This window comes from Strix aluco, chromosome W (assembly GCF_031877795.1).
Source record: "Strix aluco isolate bStrAlu1 chromosome W, bStrAlu1.hap1, whole genome shotgun sequence".
In the NCBI taxonomy this organism is placed as follows: Eukaryota; Metazoa; Chordata; class Aves; order Strigiformes; family Strigidae; genus Strix; species Strix aluco.
In genome coordinates this window covers 49,198,693-49,211,103 of record NC_133970.1, presented here as the reverse complement: position 1 = coordinate 49,211,103, position 12,411 = coordinate 49,198,693, and positions in this window count along the sequence as shown.

Genomic DNA, 12,411 nt, shown 5'->3' with positions numbered 1-12,411 from the left:
TTCCAAATTTGACTCTGAGTCGAAGGATACCTTTGGGGGAGATTCCACTGTACCAGCGTGCCTGTGTCACACACCCCCACATTGCACCCTATCCCTGCTTCCATACACAACTTCCCTGTGGCCTGAGTTAGCCCTGAGGGGTAGTGTTAGAGCAAAAATAAATCTGCCAACAGCTCTCAGTTTCAGTGTCAAATAGCTGTGTACATGTATACATGAGGTTCATCTTCCCCTGTTGTTCGTGATGAAGATGACTGTAACTTCAGATGGTGAAATTCAGCAGCATAAGACTTCCTCCTAAACATTTATATCACTCCTATGAGCTTTACCTGCTTGGAAACCTGCACAAGAGCTTACTTAACAGTTTCCTAGAAATGTGGTTACATAAATGTGGCATCGCTGGAGAACAATGGACATGTTGTGAGCGATCCAGACCAAGGGGCCTCACTGTAACAGCAAGATGCAGCTGTGTTCAAGGACATAAGCAAGGCCGAGACGGCCTGAGAAACTACATTCCTGGCCAAGAGATAAAGATGTTGGAATGTCGAAAACAGGGGGTCTACCTGGGGGGAGAGCAGCGTGTGGACACCACACTGGGACCAATCATAGAGGGCAGAAGGGCACATGAACAAGTAGCTTTAGCCTATTAGCAATAAGATAGCGGCACGTGAAGCTTGTGATAGAGTATAAATTGCTGTGTAGCCTTTAATAAAGCGGCATCAACTTGATCACATTGGTCGTCTAAATTGTGTCCGAGACTTCCGCGTCGGCAACTGGCGTCCGAACAGGGACCTGAGGGAGCCTCATCGAAGATACGCGGGATTCAAACCCTGGGGAATCGGGACCCTCCCGTCGGTGCCCTCCCGAGCAAGAGAAGACGGCCCAGAGGGGGCAGAAGCAGCCGTAGCAGGCGCTGCCCCGGTGCCCGGGAAGACGCGCGCGCAATGGTCGGGAATCTCGCCCTGATCAGGTGAGCGGCTGGGGAGGAGATGGGGTCCGCGCTGGGTAAAGAAGAAGCGGCAGTGGTTAAGCTCCTCCAACATATACTCTCTAAGAGAGGATTATCTTATCAGGGGAACCTGAGGAGGGTGCTCTTGTGGGCTCGGCAGCACGGACTAATCCCCTCAGTGACCGCAGCCTTTGAATTAACCTCTTGGGAAAAGATCGGCGCGGCACTGTGGGACGACATTAGTTCAGGTTCTAAAGACAGTAGGAAACTCTCCACCGTGTGGAGATTGGTCCTAGACACTCTGACAGAACTGAAAGCGGAACGGCAGACCCCCACCTCCGCTTTCGCTGCCTGGTCAGCAGAGGCCGAACGCGCTGGCGCTCAGGATTCCGTCACTGCTGGGACGTTCGCGGGATCCCTGTTCCCCAAGGCGGCTCCTAAAAGGAGGGACGGGGACGCTGCACGCGCAGCACCCGTGCGGCAGGAAAATCAAGAGCAAAAGTCAACAGGTTTACTCCAGCTCGACACCCCCCCCTCAAGCCCAAAAGATCAATCACCGGAGCGCACGGCCCCGCCCCGCTCCCGCCGCCCCCCGCCCGACCCAGCCAGAGGACGGCGCCGACCCAGCCCTGCCCCCGTCCTCGCCCCCGACACCCCGGTCGGTGCAGGAAAAATCTCGTTATGATTTACAAGATCAACACTTGCAAGAACTAACGAGAAAATTAGAGCAACTTGAAATCCGAATGCAGCAAGCGGCTCAGCCCACCCCCACAGCACCGCCGCCTCCCCCTCTTCCTTTTAACCCCTTCCTCCGCGACACGGGGGGGGGGGCGGGGGTGGTGGTCAGAGGGAAACGGTGGCTATCGGGTCGCTGCCATCGTCGGCCCAAATGGGAGGGGGGGCACTGGGACGCGCGAGTGGTAATGATAATCCGGCAAACCGTTGGCGGGGAGTTATTCGGGATGCTATAATTGAGGGGCAGTTTAACGAGTTTAGACCAATGACGTTTCCGGTAACAGTAACCTCACAAGGCAATGAGTGGGAAGCCTGAGATTGGAAAATGATGGGGATGTGCTGGGTTACAGAATTAGTATATGGTGAAAATGAGTTAAAATCACCATGTACTGGTTCAGTAATTCAACTTCCCAGCAGCCACGCCCTGTCAGCAAGGAGATCCTCTATATGGGGTGCAAGCTCAAATGCTGATGGGTGCAGGCCCTTTTGCTAGCCCCGACTGCCAAGTTAGATTCCAACCAGAAGTGTTACGGTTAATCCAAGAATTGGCCTTAAAAATTATTTTAGCCGTACATGATGAAAAAGCAGCACCAGCATTTACAGGAGTAAGACAGGGGCCCACGGAGCCCTATCCAAAATTTATTGCTAGACTACATGCCGCTATTGATGTTAATCCTGAGGCCTGGGGGGCTTGGGACTTTCTTAGTTTTCTCATTAACATTACTTATGATAGTGCTGATGGGTGGGCAGAGAAAGACTTCAGTCTCTTAACTGCCTGTGGCGGAGACCGGCACCGCGCTCTCGGCCCCCTCCCCCCTCCACCCCGCCAAAAGCAGCAGTTTTTACAGAAGCTGCTGACACACCACGTAATCATTAAGCAACGGCGTTATATTCTTAACAGTGTTTTGATGTTTGCAGCGTTTATCATTTTATGTTGTGTGAGTAATAAGGGTAAGAGGCCTCTTTGTGTGATTGTTTTGCGTGTGCGAGACGCGGCAGCTGCGGACTGTGGACTTCTTTGTCAGAGTGCCGTAGTACCCTCTGGGTCATCGGTGCTGCCTGTTTGTTTGGGCTAAGTGTTTGAAGAGTCATAGGTGAAATATCTCCTCTAGCAGGAGGCAGTAATTCTGTATTAATTGTTGTCTTGAATTTAGGTGCATACTCTGTGGGGAGAGTGCACCTTTGTACCATCTAGCTGAGAAGGGTATTGTCATAAAAATTATCTACAACCTTACAGGGGTTGTTCGTTTTACCAGAGGTCAAACTTACTCAGCTTCTTTATTTTACTACAGCTGGGGTGACTCAGGATTTGGATCAGCACTTACTCCTCAAACATTTTGAGCTCAGACAGGGAGACAAAGTCGACCTCTGATAAAATGTAACCTCACTAAAGCAGAAGAATCCGTTGAACTAACAGGCATTTTACATACTGGTGTGGATGTGACTGTAATGTCTGTGACCAGATTTGCTGTTAGCTCGGGTAACTTGAGTGCTTTTTGGGGTTGGTGGTCACGCTGCAATGTTTCAAAGCAAATAACTCATTCATGTAAGAGGTCCAGAAAACCGGGTAGCAAATATTCATCCATTTATATTGGAAACCCCTGCTACATCATGGGGTCGTGACTGTATGGCTCGATGGGGAACTCAAATTGGATCAAATTTGTCTTAATCGCCACTGCAGCACAACCCACCCTGAAACCCACCCTGAAACTAACTTGGAAAACAGAATCACCTGTGTGGGTGGATCAGTGGCCCTTGCCAATGGAAAAGTTGTTCCACCTGAATGATTTAATTCATGAACAATTAAGTGCAGGACATATCGTACCTACCACCAGTCCTTGGAACCCCCTGGTGTTTGTTATTTTAAATAAAAGTGGTAAATGGTGACTTTTACATGATCTCCAACACATTGATTCCCCTAAACTGGCATTTTCTAATAACTGATCTGAAAGATTTATTTTTTCTCCATTCCCTTGCATCCGGATGATGCATCTAAATTTCCCTTTTTTGTTCCCAGTATTAATGTTAGTGAACCTGCAACACGGTACCACTGGGTTGTTTTACCATAAGGCATAAAGAATACTCCCACAATGCAGGTCTCCCAGACTGTTATATATCATTATATGGATGACATCCTTATAGCAGCAGAAACACAGGAGATCATGGAAAAGGCTCTTGCTTTACCCAAAGACTCAGTATCTCAAATGCAGTGACAAATAGCACCTGAAAAGGTACAACGATCATCACCGTGGCAGTACCTGGAGTAGAGAATTTGTGAACAGACAATTGTCCCCCAACACCTTAAACTTAAAACTGATGTTAAGAATTTAAATGATTTACAGAAACTGTTATGAACCATAAATTGGATACAGCTGTTGTTGGGCCTAACTAATGATGATCTCCATAGCTTGCTTTATATTTTGCGAAGAGATCCTTCACTCACATCACCCAGAGTACTTACAGAGAAAGTGAAACGAGATCTCCACCGTGCAGCTAATGCCATCTCAGAAACACGGTAAGCACGGCTTTCACATGTAATTTTTCCACCAAAATGCCAGGGCAATACAAAACCAGTTTTCTTTATCAAGGCCTCAGGCTGAAGACATCATTGCGACTTGCCCTGAATGCCAGAAGGACTCTCTCTCTTCAACAGCTAGTAGTGTCAACCCTCAGGGACTCACTCCTCAGAATTATGGCAATCTGACGTCACTCCGACGTCACTCCTTTTGCTGCATTTGGATCGTTAAAATAGGTGCCGTCAATATTGCACCACTTCTCATCACAGATACCAGATCAACAAGAAGTCCAGGGCAAGACTCAAGTCCTGGAAAGTGCTAACTGGGCAGGACCATATCCTTTAATAACCTGGGGAAGAGGTTATGCTTGTGTCTCCACAGGTTACAGTCCCGGTGGTTACCAGCAAGCTGTGTGCAATCACACCCGAGGCGTGAGAGGCAGCTTTTGGTGGACGCTCAGGAGCCGGCTGTGGGTGCTGTGGATGCCCTTGTGCCAACAGTTCGCCATCTCTTCAACTGATCACTTAAGCAGAATGTATGGGTAATGCTTGCTACTGCAATAGGACAAAATACACTATCTCTGTCCTTAATCACACTGCAGTTGCCAACTCTTTTAAGAGAAAATGCTAACAGTACTTGCAACTCCTTGATGAAACATATAGGCTTACTAGTCACTAGTGAAAGATGTAGCTTAGACAAAATGTACTTATTAATAAGGATGAAATGCTATAAGAATGTGTGTATTCAACTTGCTTTCTTTAGCCATATTAAGAATTAGGAACTCAAGTGTTTAACCTTATTATTAAACTCCCTTGGTTTTCCCCCTTGAGTGGTGGCCAGGCTCTGGGTGGAACCCAACAGGAGGATGAAATCAGATGTTTCCGCTCAAAGAAAATTGCCAGTTATTTTGGCCTGCTGATTTAGATATATGAGGCTGGACCTGCTTGCAGCGATGTTGGATGCCTCACCTACGGATGGACGCATCGCGTAGGATTTCCGGTTTGTGAGGAAGGGCACTCTAAATTCTCGCTGCATCCAGGGTTCCCCAGCAATTGCGGATCTGAATGTTAGCACCCCATTAAGTAAGTGTGCTATTCCGTATTTTGCCGTACTATTTATTTTTGTAGCATTTAGTCATATCCCTTAGTTATGGGTATTGAAATTAGCCTACTCTTTTTACCTAATAACTGTAACTGCTGTATTGTTTCTAGCGGTCTGTAAAACTGTTTTAAGTATGATGCCTTTTTTGAAGTTTGCCTAACCCTTGATTCATAAAGTCTCAAAATAAGTGTTGCAGGTGCTGCTGCAAAACAAAGAAAGGGGAGATGTGGGAGGCATTGGCCTGTCAGCCTTACACAGCCTCTAAGCAATAGCTAGGGTTGATGAAGAACAGGCCTTGGAAGATAGATAAGAAACTGCTGAGTTGTGCCAAGGTAGCAGGCAAGAACAGTGGACAGCTGCAACACTGAACTGTGAAAAAGTACTAAGCTGTGAGAAGTTACCATCACGGTAGGGCGGAATGCGCCAGGGAATATGGGAAATTAGTTCAATTGACCCGTGAAACTGATAATGGACCAGCCTATACCTCTCAAAAATTTGCTCTTTTTTGTCAACTCTGGGGTATATGTCACATCACAGGTATACCACATTCCCCCACGGGGCAAGCTATAGTGGAGAGAGCGCATCAAAACTTTAAAAGCGCTTTTGCAAAAACAAGAAGGGGGAGAGGTCTTGGCTGCTGCAGAACCATTTGCAAAAGCGGTGTATGTGTTAAAGTACTTACAGCTCACAGGTGATAGGGAGGAACCACCAGTAGTAATACATACTATGGATCTGAAATCTGATATAAGCCGGTGTGGAGATGGTGCTTTTGCTCAGTACAAAGATGTTGCTATAGGAGAGTGGAAAGGACCTGTGGAACTAACAATGACGGGTCGAGGCTGTGCCTGCATTATTACCGATACCGGCACTAGATGGGCTCCGAGTCGATGGGTGCGACCCTGGAAAAAGGAAGTTAAGAAAGATGAAACAGAAACCGAATGAGATAGTAACTTGGAGCGAGGGTTATGTTTGTGTTTTCACAGATGCCGGCTCTCGCTGGGTTCCTGCTTGGTGTTCAGCCTGTATTGGAACCTGTCTCAGGGTGAAGGATGGGTGGTCTCACAACCAAACGCCACCGCAAGCCCTGAAAATCCGTTCTCTACGTGCTTGGTAGAAATACCTGTGGATACATGGCCGAACCCACTGCAGTTTTGGCTTAGCAAACAAACTAATGCTACTTCTTTGGCTTTAAGTGGTCTTTTAACTGATGCTGATAGTGTCAGACATGCTACGTTATAAAATAGAGCTGCGATTGACTTTTGCTTCTAGCGCAATGACATGGTTGTGCTGAATTTGGAGGAATGTGTTGTATGAATCTATCCGATCATTCAGAATCTATCTTTAAAAGCATTCAGCAATTGAAGGATGGAGTCAAACGCTTAACAGAAGATGATGGCTTGGACTGGCTGACGAGGATGGTTAAAGGTTGGGGATTATCTGGTTGGTTGATAACATGAGTCAAAACTGTCAGAGTAGTCCTTTTGATTGTAGTGACTGTGCTCTTAACGTTGCCTTGCCTTATAGGCCTTCTGCAAAGGGCCCTGCAGAGGACTGTCGGTGCAATGTTTTTAGCACAGGACCACAGGGGGGTCTGGATCGCTCAGAACCAAAAAGGGGGATTTGTGGCATCGCTGGAGAACAACGAACATGTTGTGAGCGATCCAGACCAAGGGGCCTCACTGTAACAGCAAGATGCAGCTGTGTTCAAGGACATAAACAAGGCCGAGACGGCCTGAGAAACTACATTCCTGGCCAAGAGATAAAGATGTTGGAATGTCGAAAACAGGGGGTCTACCTGGGGGGAGAGCAGCGCGTGGACACCACACTGGGACCAATCATAGAGGGCAGAAGGGCACATGAACAAGTAGCTTTAGCCTATTAGCAATAAGATAGTGGTGCGTGAAGCTTGTGATAGAGTATAAATTGCTGTGTAGCCTTTAATAAAGTGGCATCAACTTGATCACATTGGTCGTCTAAGTTGTGTCAGAGACTTCCGCGTCGGCACATAAATAACAGGAGATGATACAGCAGCCACATAATGATATTTTAAAAGCTTAGAAATAAAAATGTTGTGGAAGAGGAAGCACCTTCTACTGATTTTAGACTCTCTTACCCAGCTGTAACTGGAATCATAGAATCATAGAATGGTTTGGGTTGGAAGGGACCTTAAAGATCATCCACTTCCAACATCCCCTGCCCTGGGCAGGGACACCTTCCACTAGCCCAGGTTGCCGAAAGCCCCATCCAACCTGGCCTTGAACCCTTCCAGGAAGGGGGCAGCCACAGCTTCTCTGGGCAACCTGTTCCAGGGCCTTACCACCTTCCCAGGGAAGAACTTCTTCCATAGATCTAATCTAAATCTCCCCTCTGTCAGTTTTAGACCATTACCCCTTGTCCTATCACTGCATGCCCTTGTAAAAAGACCCTCGCCGCCTTTCCTGTAACCCCTTTAAGTCCTGGGAGGCCGCTCTAAGGTCTCCCCAGAGCCTTCTCTTCTCCAGCTGAACCCTCCCAACTCTCTCAGCCTGTCCTCACAGGGGGGTGCTCCAGCCCCCCGAGCATCTTCATGGCCTCCTCTGGACCTGCTCAAGCAGGTCCATGTCTTTCTTATGCTGGGGGCCCCAGAGTTGAACTGAACACAGTACTCCAGGTGAGGTCTCATGAGAGCGGAGCAGAGGGGGAGAATCCCCCCCCTCGCCCTACTGCCCACACTGCTCTGGGTGCAGCCCAGCACATGGGTGGCTGTCTGGGCTGTGAGTGCACATTGCTGGCTCACAGGCAGTTTTCCACCCCCCAACCCCCCCCCAAGTCCTTCTCCTTGGGGCTGCTCTCCAACCACCCCTTGCCCAGCCTGGGTTTGTGCTTGGGATTGCCCTGACCCATGGGCAGGACCTTGCCCTTGGCCTTGTTGAACTCCATGAGGTTTGCCCTTTCCCCCCTCTCCAGCCTGCCCAGGTCCCTCTGGATGGCACATCCCTTCCCTCCAGCGTGTTACCGCAGCACACAGCTCGGTGTCGGCGGGGAACTTGCTGAGGGTGCCTCGATCCCACTGTCCATGTCCCCAACAAAGATGTTAAACTGATCCCAATACTGACCCCTGAGGACACCACTTGTCACTGCTCTGCACTTGGACATGGAGCCATTGACCGCAACTCTTTGAGTGTGACCATTGAGCCAATTCCTGATCCACCGAGTGGTCCATCTGTCAAATCCATGTCTCTCCAATTCAGAGACAAGGATGTCGTGCAGGACAGTGTCAGATGCTTTGTACAAGTCCAGGTAGATGATGTCAGTTGCTCTTCCCTTATCCACCAGCGCTGTAACCCCATCGTAGAAGGCCACCAAATCTGCCAGGCAGGATTTGCCCTTAGTGAAGCCATGTTGGCTGTCACCAGTCACCTCCTTATTTTCCATGTGCCCTTGCAGAGTTTCCTGGAGGATCCGCTTCATGATCTCGCTGGGCACAGAGGTGAGACTGACTGGCCTGTAGTTCCCCGGGTCTTCCTTTTTTTCCCTTTTTCCCTTGTTAAAAATAGGGGTTATGGTTCCCCTTTCCCAGTCAGCAGGAATTTCACTGGATTTCTCAAATCTGATGGCTAGTGGCTGAGCCACTTCATCCTCCAGTTCCCTCAGGACCCGTGGATGCAACTCATCAGGTCCCATGGACTTGTGCACCTTCATATTCTTTAGGAGGTCTCAAACCTGATCTTCTCCTATAGTGGGCAGTTCTTCGTTCCCGCCTTTGCCTCCTGTGTCTATGGGCAGTGTGGCTGGAGCACTTGCTGATGAAGACTGAGGCAAAAAAGTCACTGAGTACCTCAGCCTTCTCCCTATCCCAGGTAACCAGGTGTCCCGTTTCCTTCTGGAGAGGGCCCACATTTTCCCTTAGTCTTCCCCTTATCACCGAAGTACCTATAGTTGCCACTCTCTTGTTGCCCTTGATGTCCCTGGACAAGTTTAATTATCTCAGGGCTTTAGCTTTCCTAACCTGATCCCTGGCTGCTTGGACAGTTTCTCTGTACTCCTCCCAGGCTCCCTGTCCTTGCTTCCACCCTCTGTAGGCTTCCTTTTTGTGTTTGAGCTTGTCCAGGAGCTCCTGTTCATCCCTGCAGCCTCCTGGTGGTCTTACCTGACTTTCTCTCTGTCAGGATGCATTGCTCCTGAGCTTGGAGGAGGTGATCCCTGAATATTAACAAGCTTTCTTGGGCCCTTCTTCCCTCCAGAGCTTTATCCCATGCTACTCTTCCAAGCAGATCCCTGAAGAGGCCAAAGGCTGCTCTTGTGTAGTCCAGGACAGCGAGCTTGCTGTGTGCCCTCCTTGCTGCCCTCAGGACCTTGAACTCCCCCATTTCATGGTCACTGCAGCCAAGGCTGCCCTTGAGCTCCACACTCCCCTCCAGCCCCTCCTCGTTGGTGAGAACAAGGTCTAACATGGCACCTCTCCTCGTTGGCTTCTCTATCACTTGGAGAAGGAAGTTCTCATCAAGGCATTCCAGGAACCTCCTGGATTGCTTGTGCCCTGCTGTGTTGTCCCTCCAACAGATATCAGCGTGGTTGAAGTCCCCCATGAGGACCAGGGCTTGTGAACGTGAGGCTGCTTCTGTCTGTCTATTTAAGGCCTCATCTGCTCGGTCTTCCTGGTCATGTGGCCTGTAGCAGACCCCCACTATCACATCTCCTGTCCCTGCCCTCCCTCTAATCCACAAGTTCTCGGTTGGCTCCTCACCCATCCTCTGTCAGAGCTCCATGTACCCCAGCTGGCCACTGACACCCCCCCCCCCTTGTCTCCCCTGCCTGTCCTTCCTAAAGAGCCTGTGTCCTTCCATCCCAACACTCCAGTCATAGGAGCCATCCCACCTGTTTCTGTGATGCTAATAAGATCACAGCCCTGCAGGCATTTGCACGTCTCTAGCTCCTCTTGTTTATTGCTCATGCTACGTGCATTTGCATAGTTGCTGGCACTGGCAGCAAACTGATAGGAGTGGGATGGAGTGAGGTTCCCCTCCCCCGGCAACTTGAGTTTTAAAGCCTAAAGACTTGAGAAATATTAGTTTCCAGGTGAAGATATCAAGTTTGTTTTGTAGTTGTATTTCAGATGCAGCACATCTTCTGAATCAAATGGCAAGCATCTTAACTGTGCAAGGGTAAACTTAAAAGCAGGTAGTAGCTAGCAAGCACATGATCAGAGCAATGGGCACAGGACCTATAATGGTAATTTACAAATTGTTATTTTCCGTCTACCTTTTTCTTCTGAAATCACCTTTGGACTCCTGTTCTGCTATGGCCTTTCAGTAAATCAAAGCTTTGTTCAGCTGGCAAATGAAAAATGTCTTAAACTTATTCTGCCAGAAAGAGAGAGAAATGTCCAGTGCATAAAAATGCATTCATGATAGGAGTGCGGTGTGAAAACTTCTGAGTGATAAATGAACATGTAGCATCATATGTAAATAGAGCTCATGTTAATCTTAGGTAGACTTTGAAAGGCATCAGTAAAGCTAGTGACAAGGTTCAAAGAGGACAGAGGTCAAAAACGTTGCCCACAGGACTTTTCTTTTTTGGAATGGTCTCTTGTATCCTCTAATGAAGACTATGTATCTCCAAAAAGAGTAGGTAACTTTAAAATTAGAAATAACATGGTGTCACTTGATGTGCTACTGCCTTTTGAGTTTGGGATCTGAGAGGACAATAACAATACTACTACTTAGGTTTAATTTTCTGTATTTTACTTCAGTATGGAAATTGGCCCCAGTCTACATGATAAATGTTTTGTCAGCAAAAATCATCTTCTATATGAATAATCTGCATCTGGCCACTCAGAGCACTGCTGGAAATATTTAATCTGACATAATATCTCACTGGATCAACTGTTCTACTAGCATAAGTAATGCATGGATTTGCCAATCACCCTTCAAAGGTCAGCCCTATGTTATTGCTGCCTTGTCACAATTTTTTGGTACAGTTTTTACAGGTAGCATGCTGCTGTCCTCTCAGAAGTTAGACACTTTCAGGGGCACCTGGAGACAAGAAGAGAGCAAGTCCTTTCAGGCATGAATATACCTTGATTTTCATCAGTGAGTCTGGCTATTTTCTGTACAACAGAATACGCTCAGTCTTTTGGAGAATTTAGAGGGAAGAAGAAATGGATAGGGGAGAGTATCATCTTAGTTCATGATGCAATCAGAGCAAGATAGAAAATAGCTTGGACAGAGATGTATAGGCAAACATGAGAAAGCACTCTACCCTAGAAACTATTGCACCAAGAAACTTTTCCCTAGAGTCTAGTTTATAAGTTAACTACTCAGTCCCATGTGCCCTTAACTCCAAATGCCAACTTAAGCCATACCACAGTGCTACTTCCCTTCAGCCACTACAGGTCCACCTATGTTTAGATTTCCTGCTGACCTGCATGTGGTACTCAGCAACTGCACATCATTTTCCTGTGGGTTTGTTTTTGAGAAGTGTATGTTAATTCTTCTTAAGAAGAGTAATTTTTATTTTGAATTCTGCCTTACCCAGCAGACTCAATCCCCACCACCACCTTTTCAGCTCAGCATTTATTCACCATACTCCATTCAAGGGCCTGCAAGCATAGTTACTATTTGTCCTGGTTTCAGCCAGGATGGAGTTAACTTTCCCTGGGTTGAGAGGGAGCACAGCTGGAGGGCCGGTCCTGATCAGTCATTGGAGTATTTCATACCATGTGATGCTGTGCCCAGGGATACAGGTGGGCGGGGCTCGCTCTGGCGCGGCTGTTTTCAGGTTTCAGTGCGGTTGGGTGTTGCTGTGGGTGCGGTCTCGCCGGTAAGCCACTGCTGCATTTTACCCGTTTCTTTTTTTTTTGGACTCACTATTGTTACTGTTGTTCTCTTGTTATATTTAGTAAATTCTTTCTTTTTATTCAACCTACGAATTCTCTTCTTTTTGTCCCTCCCCTATTTCACCGGGGAGGGGGAGGTGAACGGCTGCTACGTGGCGTCTGGCTGCCAGCTGAGTTCAAACCTCAACACTATTATGCTGACTGCAGTCGGTCAGCTAAGTCAGGCTTTATCTGCTCCAGCCGCTGTTCCTGGTGAAGGTTCATAGAAGAAACTGACTGAAATGAGTATGCAAAGA